Raw genomic sequence first — 15,060 nt, forward strand, 5'->3', positions numbered from 1 at the left:
CTCTCAATTTTTGATATATTTCTTCTGCTCTTATTTCATTTATTAATTTATTAATTTGTTATTTAAAATGAACCAAACCACTGTTTGTAGAATGCTTTGCCTTAATAAGACTCAGAAAATTTTTGACATTACCAAGAAAATTAAAGGAGGATTGAAACTGAAGCATCACCAATATTGACTAAGCTTTATCTGCAAAAATTCTTTCTGCAATGAGGGAGACATCACGGCTAATAATATTGGGAAAATACCATAATTGACTCAGTGGACATTGCTAGTAATTAAAAATTTTACTAAACACATCAACCTTTTCCATAAAATATTCGATGTTCACATGAATGTCAATAAGATAGACTTCTCCTTCAGTCCTCTGAGGCTGGTCTTCTCCTTTTACTGTTTCATAAGAAAATGTTCTTTTTTACATAGGTATTTTTGTAGTATCTTCTACTTTTCAGTACTCTATCCATTGGGTAAATGAGATGGATTCATGTACAGAATTTGAGTACCTCTTAATGCTTATATAAAATGACATAATAACTATATAGAAGCAGAAAATTGTAGTAAGATCTGCCTATCAAAATGTGAGCCTTTGGGAACTCACAGACATCTCCAGAAGACCAGGGCTGATATGCCACCAATACTCTCTGCTATGGCCCTGCTGGCAGTTTGTGAGGAGTGGTCATAAAAATGGCCACACTCCATTCTGATTTTTCAGTACTTATGTCATACTACTTGTTAAATACAAATGATCCTTGACTTAGGATAGGGCCACTCATTAAACCCATCATAAGTTGAAAATATTGTAAGTAGAAAATGCATTTAATAATCTCAATTAATATCTTTATATCTTCAGTTATATCTGGGTGTTTTTAGATCTCCACGACTAACTCTCAAGAACTTTTCCTACCTCTATTATTATCAGCTGTATATTTGGTTTTGTCATACTGGAGGGGGCAAGAAACATTTGGAGAACAGCCAGTTTCTATTGTCAATCATCCTACCAAAATCCTTGAGATGAATGTCCCTGAATACTAAAAACAACTGGCTGTTGGTAGCAGCAGTGAGAATGCTAACCTGGCAGTGGCGAAGAAGAGGCCTCAGATGGGTGAGACTGAAAATTCCTCAATTACTTCCCACTGTTCAGCAGATAGCACCCTTCTTTGCTAAAACGAGTGTCTAAAACTAGAGTTAACTACGTTTATCTTCACTCAGCTCCTTGGTTTGTGAGTTCCTTGAAGTTAGGCACTGTTTCTCATTTGCACAATTATTCAATTCATAGCTACAGAAAATAGAATGATTTTTATCTCAGGTCTGTCTGCAAATATTGTGTTCTTATAATCTCAAACAGTTCTGTAGAATTAAAATATTTTGTTTCATATAGAGCTATTAAAAATTTTGGTTAATTTTACTTTAAGTTCGGGGTACATGTGCAGAATCAGGAAACAATAGGTTCTGGTGAGGCTGTAGAGGAATAGGAATGCCTTTACACTGTTGGTGTGAGTATAAATTAGTTCAACCATGTGGAAGACAGTATGGCGATTCCTCAAGGATATAGAGCTGTTTTTATATGCTGATACCTTTTAGTATCCCTTTCAAAATTTACCTCCTCCTTTAAGGATAACTTCAAGACTGTTTATACGATAGTGAAGTATTTTTTCTTCTTCTTCTTAGTTTTGAACTAGATGTTTGTTCTCTGATGATACTTGCTGGCTCCCAAAGCCTAAAGAAAATCACAGGGAATAAAATACAGCTCTCTACCTTTGAAGTCTATCCAATAGCATGGAAGATCTATCACTCCTTTCACCTAAAGTTCCTTTAATTTACTTTCTTGACTGCTAAGAGATGACAATTAAAGCACCCAGGTTCTAAAATGGAACCCAAAGGTATAATAAAAAACAAAAGAAGCTTTCCAAGAAATACTTTTTTAAGATTTCACTATGGTTACAAATGTTAAGATTAAGTTGGTATTTTTTTAAATGCACCATAGAAAAACAGATTTTTTTGATAATTCAGGCCAAAATACTTTAACTAGCTATATATTTTAAGTTTTCATAACTCTTGATTATAGTTTTAACTCTTTGTCATAAAATTTAGATACAGTGAGTTTCAACTTGTTTTAGTATATAAATTCCAGTTCTATTACAAAGACAGAGCATTCTTAGTATTCTCAAGTTTGCAGTATTGTAATTGAATAACAATTAAAACAACATGATAATAATGTACTTTTTTAAGTAGAGATTATATAATCTGTAATACAAAAGAAGAAGTGAGCCAAATGATAATGTAGAAATAGATACCCCCATAAATCCTAGTTTTCCTCTCTCTCAGAACAAGCAATTTTGCCTATGGATCACAATAACATTACCAGAATGTTATTGATAGCAATCTGTTACCATCTTCATAATCAGCAGAGTATTTGAATTAAGTAAAATATTATTTGTCTTTGAAACCTTAAAATTTTGTCAGAATATTAAAATATGGAGAAATTAACATCTTGCATCGAATTATAAAATGTGCACTCTCCGATAGCTTCACTATCACTGTAATCTACTTTTATGCTTTTTAAATCTTGGATTCCAAAGCTTTTATATAAGACATCTTTACTCTATCTAAGTGGTTATTGCATAGGATAAATAAAACAATGGATGTGAAATTCTGGCTAAGATCTAGTCTTCATAAATAGTGTTATATTTGATTAATTAACATCAGTTAGTGAAATGTAGGTTTTATTCAAACATAGGTGAATATTAATATTTGTATTAAGTAATGTATACATGCTTGTATATATTTTACTTGCCATTATAGCGGGTTATTTTGGGGACACCAGAGCTATTCCGGAACCTACACCAATATCTCTGAAGTCTCTGAACACTTTTATCTGAAACTGAAGGCTTCCTAATACATTATTACACATTATTATAATTTATCATCTTGACCCCTCTAAATAATGTCTAGTGTACCACTCCAGACCTAGACAATATGGCCAACATAGCATACATACTTGTAGAAAATTCTCTGATAACTTAGAAAATAAATAAAGTTGTGAAGATAGATTATTTAAGGTCATTTAACAACTTTTTTACTAAAACATTCTTTGCTTAATAAGAACCAGAAGTGGAGTAATAATAAATCTCCTTCAAGCAATATCTAATGTGAGGCTTTGGTACTATAAACCAATATTTTAATTTTGTTAGACATACACAACTTATAGAGCATTTTTTATACTAACCAAATTAAAATATTTCTCTGAGCTAAAAAAATTTGATATTTAACTTTAAAAAAAAGAATATATGGTACAAAACATGCAGGATGATACAGAGGAAACAGTATTCTAATACATTACATTCAATTTATGAGCATATTTACAACAATATTGGGGCTTTTTGGCCTTTAAAAAAAAGCAATAAACTTTTTGGGTTCTTTTGTTATTGTTTATGAGTCAATTATGAATAGAGTAAATTTGTGATATAATGTTTCCATTTTGATTTGAATAAAAGAACATGCAATAGAGGTTCTAGTTGTTAAGAAAGAGTGAACATACTCTACTCTATCCTTTCTACTGATTACCATTAAAAGTCCCAGACAAAACAATACATAAAGCAGCTATCACAAGACATTGAAAAGTAAATTAGCACAGAACAACTGGTAGGAAATTAAAAACACTATGTATGAAAGTGAGGACTTCTGTAAATCTGTTAATCAATAAAAATAATCTAAATGATGACAAAATTTTTCAAAATTTACTTCTTCAACACTCTGGAGATTAACCAAATAGTTAAGAAAACAGAAGAACATTTACTCAAGAACGACTGCTGAACCTCAGTGCAAACAGGATAAATTATAGCTTTTTAACTTGGCCTATTCCCATCTTTCACTCCCTGGCTTCACAGTAATCTTGAAAAAACAGTAGGCTCATCACCATGGTAGCTGTGAAAATCAGCAGCTTTGCCACTACTGGAGGAAGAATGAGATTGGAGCTCCTCAAAAATTTATATCCTTAAAGCCTTGTAACCATGTGATCTGTCTTACAGATCTCTGTAAAAATCCCATTTATAGGGCTTCATCATTATTTGATCTTACTTGCAGGAAAGTTCTATCCCAAGATCACAAGGACATTTGTCAAAAATTATCAGTAGCAATTGTTTAACATGATATTTCCCTTAAGTTACAATGCCAGGTGGGGCAATCAAGATCCTGGTCAAAAATGTAAAAAGAAGAATTTGGGAACAAGATGCTCATAAATAACATTGAAAGCTCTGACATATACCTGGAAAACTGGAAAATCACATGCATAGGCAGGGTTGTGCTCATGGTCAGAATGCCTAACGGCCTCCAATCTTTCACTCCTGGGTGACCTTAAGGCTCTGTATAAGCTATAAGCAAAGAGTTAAAGCTAAAGTAGAGTTTTAAACTCCTTGAGCACTTAAACTTATACTCCAACATACACACACACAAATACACACACACACATACATACACATACACATACACAGACACACACACACACACTACGCACACATACACACACATTCTTAGCCAAGAGCGGCAGACTTAGAGTTTCCAGGCATTTAAGAAAATATTGGTACAATCAATAACTGACGACTTGCCAAATCATGTAGAGACTTCAGGGGATGCACTCTAAGGAGGAAATAAACATTAGAGGGTTAGTTCAGGAAACTCACTAAATAAAAAGCAGTGGAAGCAATAACAATAGTAAAAACAATTAAAAGGCAGCAACAATAAACCTAAGGGAGAGGAGTAGAATCTGATTTCCTGGATTACAGCATTGTATTTTCTAAAATGTTACTTTTCAAAAACAATATGACATGGAAAATATGAAACAAACAAGGAAAAAAACCAATATGGAGAAATTGTGCCTCAGGAGAACAAAAAAATTCTACATTTAAAGGACAACAACAATAACAGAAAACATGTTCAAAGAATTAAAATATGAAAATTGTGTATCACCAAATAAAGAATATCAATAAAAATAGTAATTACAACAAAGAATTAAATATAAATTATGAGGCTGAAAAGTAAAATAACTAAAATAAAAAAATTTATTAGAAGAATTCAACAGTAGATTTGAGATGGCAGGAGAATCAGTGAAATTAAAAACATGTCAACTGAGATTATCCATTCTGATTAAAACTAATAAAAAAAGAATGGAAAAAAATGAGCAGAGCCTCAGATATGTATGGCACACATCTAATATGCCAACATACATCTGATAAAAATCCCCAAAGGAAGGAGAAAGAGAAAGAAGTAGAAAGAATAGTTGAAGAAATTATAATCAAAAGTTTCAAAATGTGCTGGCAAATATTATTCTACACAACTAGAAAATTAAATGAATTTCAATTAGAATAAACTCAAAGACAGTCACACCAACACATCATCGTCAAATTGTCAAAAGATTGAGAGGAGTAATATTGTCGAGAGTTTCAAGAGAACAGTTCAACACATACGGGAAGACCTCAATAAGATTAATATCTAGCTTCTTATCAGAAATCACTGAGACCAAAAGGCAAGAAGACAATGTTATTTGAAGTGCTGGAAGAAAAGTTCTGCCAACCAAAAATTTTATATCCAGCAAAACTATCCTTCAAAAGTGAAAACTAGGTAAAGCTATTCAGAATACATGAAAACTGAGATACTTCATAGTTATCAGACCTGCAATACAAAGAAAAAAAAAGAAGAAATAAAACAAACAAACAAAAAACTTAAGGGAGTCCTTCAGGCAAAGAGGAAAGAATGCTAGAAGGCAACTTAAATCCATAACAAGAAGTAAAGAACATTGGTCAAGTTAAATACACAGGCAATATGAAATATAGTATAAATGTACTTTACTTTTTTCTCCTTCTATCTGATTTGAAGGACAATGACATAAAACAATTATTATAAATCTGTGTTGACTGGCAGAGAATAAACATGTCCACTGAATGACAATAGTAGCACAAAGAAGGGATAGAGAATGGAAATATACATGAGCAAAATTTCTGTGAAAAGGTACAATTAAGTTAATATTACATTAAGATTTTAATTGTAATCCCAAGGACAACCACTAAAAATGTTTGAAAATATTAAAAGAAATAACAATGGAATTAAAGAGGTATACTGGAAAGTATCTATTTAACACAGAGGAAGGCTGCACTTAATTAATAGAAGAGAAAAAGACACAAGACATATAGAAAACAGATAGTAAAAATCAGCAAAAGTTTGATTCAACTAGATGCTATCTACAAGATACAAGACAAATAAGTTAACAGTAAAATGAAAAAATATTCAAAATGCAAATATTTATCAAAAGTCTGGAATGACTATACTAATGCCAATAAAATAACCATTATGATTAAATGTTATAATTGAGACAGAGAAGGATACTTTATAATGATAAAATGGTCAATTCATTAAGAGGATGTAATAATTATAAAACTATGTGCAACTAATACATAAATACTGTAAGCAAAATACCAAATACAAAGCAACAATGGAAAAAATTGAATACCAAAAATATGCAATTCCATATTAGTACATATAGAATTCAATATTTCATCATCAGTAGTGAATTGAACTAACCAGAAAATGATTAATAGAAGACTTTAATAAAACTATAAACCAATTAGAGCTAACAGATATCTATATAACATGGAGAAAATTATGCTAAGTGAAATAAGCCAGACACCAAAGGACAAATTCTACAGGAGACCATTTACATGATGAATCTGAAATAGTCAAAGAAGCAAAGAGTGGAATGGTACATGCCAGGGATAGGGGGAAGGGAGAAACATGGAAATATTAGTCAAAAGGTACAAAGTTTTGGTTATACAAGATGAATAAGTCCTAGAGATCTGCTATACTGAATAGTGCCTATAGCTAAAAATACTGTATTGTATACATAAAAATTGGGTGAGAAGATAGATGTTAAGTATTCTTATGGCAAATAATAATAAATAAATGGGGAAGAAGAAAACTTTTGGAGGTAATGAATTGGCTTATAGCATAGATTGTGTTTCATGCATAGAATTGTTTTATAGCATATATTGTTTTCACAGGTGCATACTCATCTCCAAACTCATTTATTTGTATATATTAAATCTGTGCAGCTTTTTGTATGTCAATCATAACTCAATGAAGAGTTTTCTTTTTAAAGGAAGTCTCTCTTTGTCCCATTCTTCTTTCTTTTCCCTCAAAATAGACAGTAATCATTTCCCCACATTTCTTTATACTTTATAAAGTAACTGTATATCTATAAACATTAATATTTCTATCTCAATAAAGACAGAAAAAGCATTTGATAAAATCCAGCAAACTTTGTGATTAAAACCCTCAGCAAAATGGGCATAAAACGGACATGCTTTAAGATAATAAAAGCAATCTATGACAAGCCCACAGCCGACATTTTACTGAATAGGGAAAAGTTGAAAGCATTCCCCCTGAGAACTGGAACAAGACAAGGATGCCCACTTTCCCCACTTATATTCAACATAGTACTGGAAATCCTAGCCAGAGGAATAAGACAAGAGAAAGAAATAAAGGGCATCCAAATCAGTAAAGAGGAAGTCAAACTGCTGCTTTTGCTGAGGACATGATCGTATACCTAGAAAACCCTAAAGACACAACCAAAAAGTTGTAAATGAATTCATCAAAGTTTCAGGATACATATATAATGTATCACACAAATTGGTAGTCCTGCTATCCACCAACAGCAACCAAGCTGAGAATCAACTCAAGAACTCAACCCTTTTACAATAGCTGCAAAAAGATATATACTTAGGAAGAACATACCTAACTGAAGAGGTGAAAGAATTCTGCAAGGAAAACTGCAAAACACTGCTGAAAGAAATTTTAGACAACACAAACAAATGGAAACACATCACATACTTATGGATAAGTAGAATCAATATTGTGAAAATGATCATACTGCCAAAAGCATGCTACAAATTCAATGTAATTCCTGTTAAAATACCACCATCATTCTTCACAAAACTAGAAAAAAAATCCTACAATTCATATGGAACCAAAAAAAAAGAGCCTGTATAGCTAAAGCAAGACTAAATAAAAAGAACAAATATGGAGGCAGTACACTACTCTACTTCAAACTACTATAAGGCTATAGTCACCAAAACAGCACGGTAATGGTATAAAAATAGGCACATAGATGAATGGAACAGAATAGAGAACACCGAAGTAAAGTCAAATACTTACAGTTAACAAATCCTCGCCAAAGCAAACAAAAACATAAAGTGGGGAAAGGACAGCTTATTCAACAAATGGTGCAAGACACAAATGGAAGAATAAAACTGGATCCTTATCTCTCATCTTATAAAAAACTCAACTCAAGATGGATAGAAGACTTAAATCTAAGACCTGAAACTATGAAAATTCTAGAAGATAACATTGGACAAACCCTTCTAGATGCTGGATTAGGGAAAGACTTCATGACCAAGAACCTGAAAGCAAATGCAACCAAACAAAGACAAAGATATGGGACCATTAAACTAAAAAACTTCTGCACAGCAAATAATAATAATAATAAATAAAATAAAATAAAAAAATCAGCAGAGTAAACAGAAAACCTAGAGAGTGGGGAAAAAATCTTTGCAATCTATACATCCAACAAAAGTCTAATGTCCAGAATCTTCAAGGAACTCAAAACTAAACAAAACAAAACAAAACAGCAAGAACAATGCAAACAATTGCATCAAAAAGTGGGTAAATGACATGAACAGAAAATTCTCAAAAGATGATACACAAATGGCCAAGAAACATAAGAAAAATGCTCAGCATCACTAATAATCAGGGAAAGGCAAATAAAAACCACAATGAAATACCATCTCAGTCTTGCAAGAATGGCCATAATCAAAAAGTCAAAAAATAATAGATGTTGGCATGGATGGAGCGCAAAGGGAACACTTTTATACTACTGGTAGGAATGAAACTAGCACAATCACTAGTGAAAACAATGTGGAGATTCCTTAAAGAACTAAAAGTAGATCTACCATTTGATCCAGCAATACCACTCCTGGGTATCTACCCAGAGGAAAAGAAGTCATTATATGTAAAAGATACTTGCACACATATGTTTATAGCACAATTTGCAACTGTAAAAATATGGAACTAGTGCAAATACCCATTGATCGATGAGTGGATAAAGAAAATGTTATATATATAATGGAATATTACTCAGCTGTAAAAAGGAACAAAATAATTACATTTGCAATGACCTGGATGAAATTGGAGATTGTTATTCTAAGTGAATTAACTCAGGAATGGAAAACCAAACATTTTATGTTGTCACTCATAAGTGAGAGTTAAACTTCAGGATGCAAAGGCCTAAGAATGATACAATTTACTCTGGGGACTCAGGGGAAAGGGCAGGAGTGGGGTGAGGGATAAAAGACTACACATTTGGTACAGTGTACACTGTTCTGGTGATAGGTGAACCAAAATCTCAGAAATCGCCATTAAAGAACTTCTTCATCTAACCAAATACTATGTGGTCCCCCAAAAACCTATTGAAATAATTTAAAAAAAGAAAGTAGCAAGTGCTTTTGACAAATTGATAAGACTCATATAAAACAAAGGGTGGGAAACAAATCCCAAAAAAATGTCAAGGATTTGTCACCTTGATAAAATACCTAGGAGTTCAATTGTTTGCGGCAAGTTGAGATATCCTGGGTGAAGGATTATGGGATTATGTCCTTCCTACCATAAACAAAGAAGCACAATATCAACTAGTCCTCTTCAGATTCTGAAAGCAATGTATACCTAATTCAGGCATTCACTCCAATCCATTTACCAAGTAACTGCAAAACCACCAGTTCTGAATGGGGTCCTGGACAAGAGAAAGATATGAAATAGGTCTAGACTTCAATGGAAATTGACCTGCTAGTGGAATATGAACCAACAGATCCAACTATATTTGAAGCATGTCTGGCAGATAGTGAAGTATGGAGTCATTGATAAGTGAATCATAGCAAGGAATCTGAAGATTTTGAAAAATGCTTCACCATCCTCTGTAAATAAATAACAATTCTTCTTTTGAGAAATAGCATCCGGCTTGCTATTGGGCTTTAGTAGAGACTTAGCCCTTGACTGTGAACCACCAAGTCATGTGATATGAATTGCCCATGAAATCGGTGTAGTATCTGATTTATTGAACTACTTCCGCGTTGGAAAGAGCTGCATATTCTTCTCACTAGTGTAGATATTTATTCTGTGTATAGAATTGCCTTTCCTGCCCACAATGCCAAAAGCAACATCCACTGATTTACAGAATGCTTTATACAACATCATGTCATCCCTCACAGCATTGTTTCTGATCAAGGAACTTATTATCCAGCAAAGAAGGTAAGGCCTGTGAAAAACTAATAAGGGAAATTACAAATATCTCTGTAGTTAGTCCAAGAAATATACATATTATAAACTTTAAAATATAATTTGAAGTGAATCTACTTGCAGGATCTCAAATCTGCTTTCACATTTTAACATATGAGAATATTTTTCTTTTTTTTTTTTTTTTGAGACAGAGTCTCACTCTGTCTCCAGGCTGGAGTGCAGTGGCACAATCTCAGCTCACTGCAACCTCCACCTCCCAGGTTCAAGCTATTCTTCTGCCTCAGCCTCTGGAGTATCTGGGACAACAGGTGTGCTCCACCACACCCAGCAATTTTTTTTTTTTTTTTTTAGTATAGACAGGGTTTAACCATGTTGGCCAAGATGGTCTTGATCTCCTGACCTCGTGATCCACCTGCCTCAGCCTCCCAAAGTGCTGTAATCCCCAAGTGCTGGGATTACAGGCGTGAGCCATCGCGCCCAGCAAAGAGTACTTTTATTGAGCAGCAACTATGTTCCTGACTTCTACTAGGATATAGAAATAAAGAAAAGACATATTCCCTGACCTACAGGAAATAATTTTCAAAATGTATAAAAATTTCAGGAAATAATAAAAATTATATTCAAAGTCCTATAAACAATGGACTTCACAAAATATTTTACCATGTGTAGTGTTCCGTTATGTGAAGTATGCCTTAATGGCCAAACACTATTTTAAGCATTTTAACATGTATTAGCTAGAAGAAAACCCCTTTGTCAGAAACTGACAAACATAAAAACTCCAGGCCATCAAACGAAGCTAAACAACTTCATCTCTAGATCTAATTTTCTTATACAATTTATTAATACTTACATTCAACCAACTACTTACTGGGCCCTAACTTAAGCTCCTTATAAATGTTTATGTGGATTTGATCCAATATAAGTTAATTCTTAAATTACAGCATACTTTCCTGATGACTCATCTTATTGAATAATGTAGTTATGATGGTAGAAGTCTGAAAGAAATGTGTTCCAAAGTGGGCTTCGGAAGGGTTCTCTGTGCATCACAAACTCAGTCATTTTGGAAGTGTGCTCCAATCTGTTCCCTACTGCCTTCACTCACATGACGCATTCCCTCTCTATTTCTCCAAATCACAAGGCAGAGACAGAGTATTCCTTCATCCTTAAAATTGATACCTAAGATTTATAAAAGACAATTTTACATATCAACCTCTACACTACTGATTCCCAAAAGCATGATTCAACACAGGAGGGACACATGTAGTTGGAAAAGTCATATTCAATATACTTATTTTACTTGAAATAATGACTAATAAGACCATCTTGGATGTTAAGAAAGCACAGGAGATAGAGCAAGAAATTGGTGCAAGAACAAAATATGGTGGGAATCATGGCTATATTTAAAGTGGCCTAGTTTTTCTATGAGGTTACCTGTCAGGGTCCCACATGTTTGTGTCCAGGTACATGATTAGTTCTGTGGCACCCTATATACTCTCCCCCAGGGCTTTGTGTTTGAAGGTTTTTGCTAATGCTTTCTTTTTTTCTGCTTATAGCCCAAATCTCTCCTTAGGAATAAAAAGCTCGAAAGACGACATGAATATGCGAAAAGATTTATTGCATATTTCTCTTTTGGAGACAGGGTCTCACTATATTGCGCAGTGAGTGCAGTGAGTGAGATAATCATAGTTCATTGCAACCTTGAATTTCTCAGCTCATGTCATCCTCCACCTCAGCCTTCCAAAGTGCTGGGATTACAGGCATGAGACACTGCACCCAGCCGACTTGTGTGTTCTTTTACCCTAAGATTTTATTACCACAGTTTTTTAAAAAGCAGAACATTCATTGACTTTATAAAGAAGTTAGAACTATTATAAAGGAGGAGTGAATCAATCTTAAATGAGTTAGTGTAGTTAAGGGAACTATGAATCAGACTTGAATAAACTCTCTTCTCTACATGTCATCTGTTCTACAGCCAGCACCAAACTTAAAGAATAAATATAAAGAAAACACAATTGCAATATTCAAAGAATCTCTAGAACTCAAAACTGATAATCAAGTGAAGTGGATCTTGAAAGCTTGCTTCTTTTCTCTTTATCTTTAAGAGTTAATAGAAGCCATATGACCTATGTAGTTCTCCTCCCCAAGGCAATTTCTCCCTTTTCTTCTGTCGGCATTCATATCTAGTACCTCCAGGTGTCAATACGATTTTGAATTTTAGAAAATGTATTAAGAGTCTATGTTCAGAATAGCACTGACTTTTCAAAGTGTCCAGTAACAATATTCTTCTTCATCCCTGCATTTTTCTGAACCTGTAGGGTTTTCTTAAAGGGGGATTCTCACTCTGTCTCCCAGGCTGAAATACAGTGGCCTGGGGGGATGGAGATATACATAATTTTTCAGTTTTGTAATTTTTATTTCTATGGTGTGGGTGGCTATAATATTGTTATATTACTTTCTACATTTTATATAATAAAATATTAAATTAAAAATAGAAAATAAGACCACAATTATATAAATCAAATGGCTAATAAATGGCTAATATATACTGGGATGTATAATACAACTTCTGGATCTTAGTTAATGGTGGAGATGAACAAATGAAAGATTCTCTGTATAATCATTGACTGTTAGGATCTCAAGGCTCAGGTAAACGATACAGGCATACTTCAGAAATACTGTGGGTTTGGTTCCAGACCACTAGAGTAAAGCAAATATCACAATAAAGGAAGTCACACAAGTTTTTTTGTTGTTTGCCAGTGCATATATAAGTTATGTTTACACTATACTGTAGTCTAGTAAGTGTGAATTACATCTAATAAAGAAAAAACGATATGTAAACAATTAAAAAATACCTTTTTGCCAAAAATGGTAACAATCATCAAAGCCTGCATTAAATTGCAACCTTTTTGCTGTTGGAGGGTCTTCCCTCAGTGGTTACACATGCTGATTGGTCAGGATGGTGGTTGTTAAAGTTTTGGGTGACTGTAGCAATTTCTTAAGACAACAATGAAGTTTGCTGCATTAATTGACTTGCTTTTACAGAAATTTTTTCTGTATAATGCAATGCTGTTTGATAGCATTTTACCTACAGCAGAACTTATTTTTGAATTGGAATCAGTTATCTCAAGTTCTACTGCAGTCTTACCAAGTTAAGTTCATGGAAGATTCTAAATTCTTTGTTTTCATTTCAATAATGTTCACGACATCTTCACCAGGTGTAGATTTCAGCTCAGGAAACCACTTTCTTTCCTTATCTAGAAGTGACTCCTTATTCATCCAAGTTTTATTGTAGATTGCAGTGATTCAGTCACACCTTAAGGTCAGCTTCTGAATCTAGTTCTTTTGCTCTTTCCATCATATCTGCAGTTACTTCCTGATGTCTTAAACCCCTCAAAGTCATCTATGAAGGTTGGAATCAAGTTCTTCCAAAACCCTGCTATTGTTGATAATTTGACCTCCTTCCATGAATCAAGAATGTTTTTAATGGCATCTAAAATGGTAAATGCTTCCCAGGTGGTTTTCAATTTACTCTGCCCAGATCCATCAGAGAAATCACTATCTATGGCAGCTGTAGACTTACAAAATGTATTTCTTAATTAGTAAGACTTGAAATAAATCCTTGATCCATGGGCTGCAGAACGGATGTTGTGTTACAAGGCAGAAAAGCAGCATTAATCTCCCTGTACATCTCCATCAAAGTTTTGAGGTGCATTATCACTGAACACCAGTATTTTGAGAAAAATCTTTTTTTTTTTTTTCCTGAGAAGCAGGTCTCAACAGTGGGTTTTAAATTATTCAGTAAACTCTGCCATAAACATATGTGCTGTCATCCAAGCTTTGTTCATTTATTTATGGAGAACAGACAGAGTAGATTTAGGATAATGCATAAGTGCCTCGGCATTTTTGAAAAGATAAATGAACACTGACTTCAACTTAAGATAACCAGCTACATTGACCCCTAAAAAAAGAGCCAAGCTTGTCTTTGAAGCTTTGAAGCCAGGCATTGACTCCTCTTCTCTAGCCTTGGTAGTCCTAGATGACATCTTACTGCAATATAAGGCAATTTCATCTACATGGAAAATATGTTTGTTTTTTATTTTTGTTTTTTTTTTTAGTGTAGCCACCTTTAACAATTATCTTAGGTAGATCATCTGAATAACTTACTGCAGCTTGTCTCTCAATACTTGTTGCTTTACTTAGCAATCTTATGTTAAGGAGGTGGCTTCTTTCCTTAAACCTCATGAAGCAATCCCTGTTAGCTTCCAACTTTCCTTCTGATGCTTCCTCAGTTCTGACAATCTTTATAGAATTAAGAATTAGGGCCTTGCTGATTAGGCTTTTGCTTCACGGAATGTTGTGGCTGGTTGATTCTTCTATCCAGATCACTCAACTTTTTCCATATTGGCAATAAAGCTGTTTTGCTTTCTTATCATGTATGTATTCACTGGAGTAGTACATTTAGTTTCTTTCAAGAATTTTTCCTTTGCATTCACAACTTAGCTAACTGTTTGGTGCAAGAGGCCTAGACTTCAGCCTATTTCAGCTTCAACATGCCTTCCTCAGTAAGCTTAATCATTTCTAACTTCTGATTTAAAGTGAGATACACGCTACTCTTCCTTTAACCCGTACCCTTAGAGGCTACTATAGGGTTATTGATTGACCTAGTTACAATATTCTGTGTCTCAGGGAATAGGGATGCTGGAGGAGAGGCAGAGTAATGGGGGA

This window comes from Rhinopithecus roxellana, chromosome 2 (assembly GCF_007565055.1).
Source record: "Rhinopithecus roxellana isolate Shanxi Qingling chromosome 2, ASM756505v1, whole genome shotgun sequence".
Lineage (NCBI taxonomy): Eukaryota > Metazoa > Chordata > Mammalia > Primates > Cercopithecidae > Rhinopithecus > Rhinopithecus roxellana.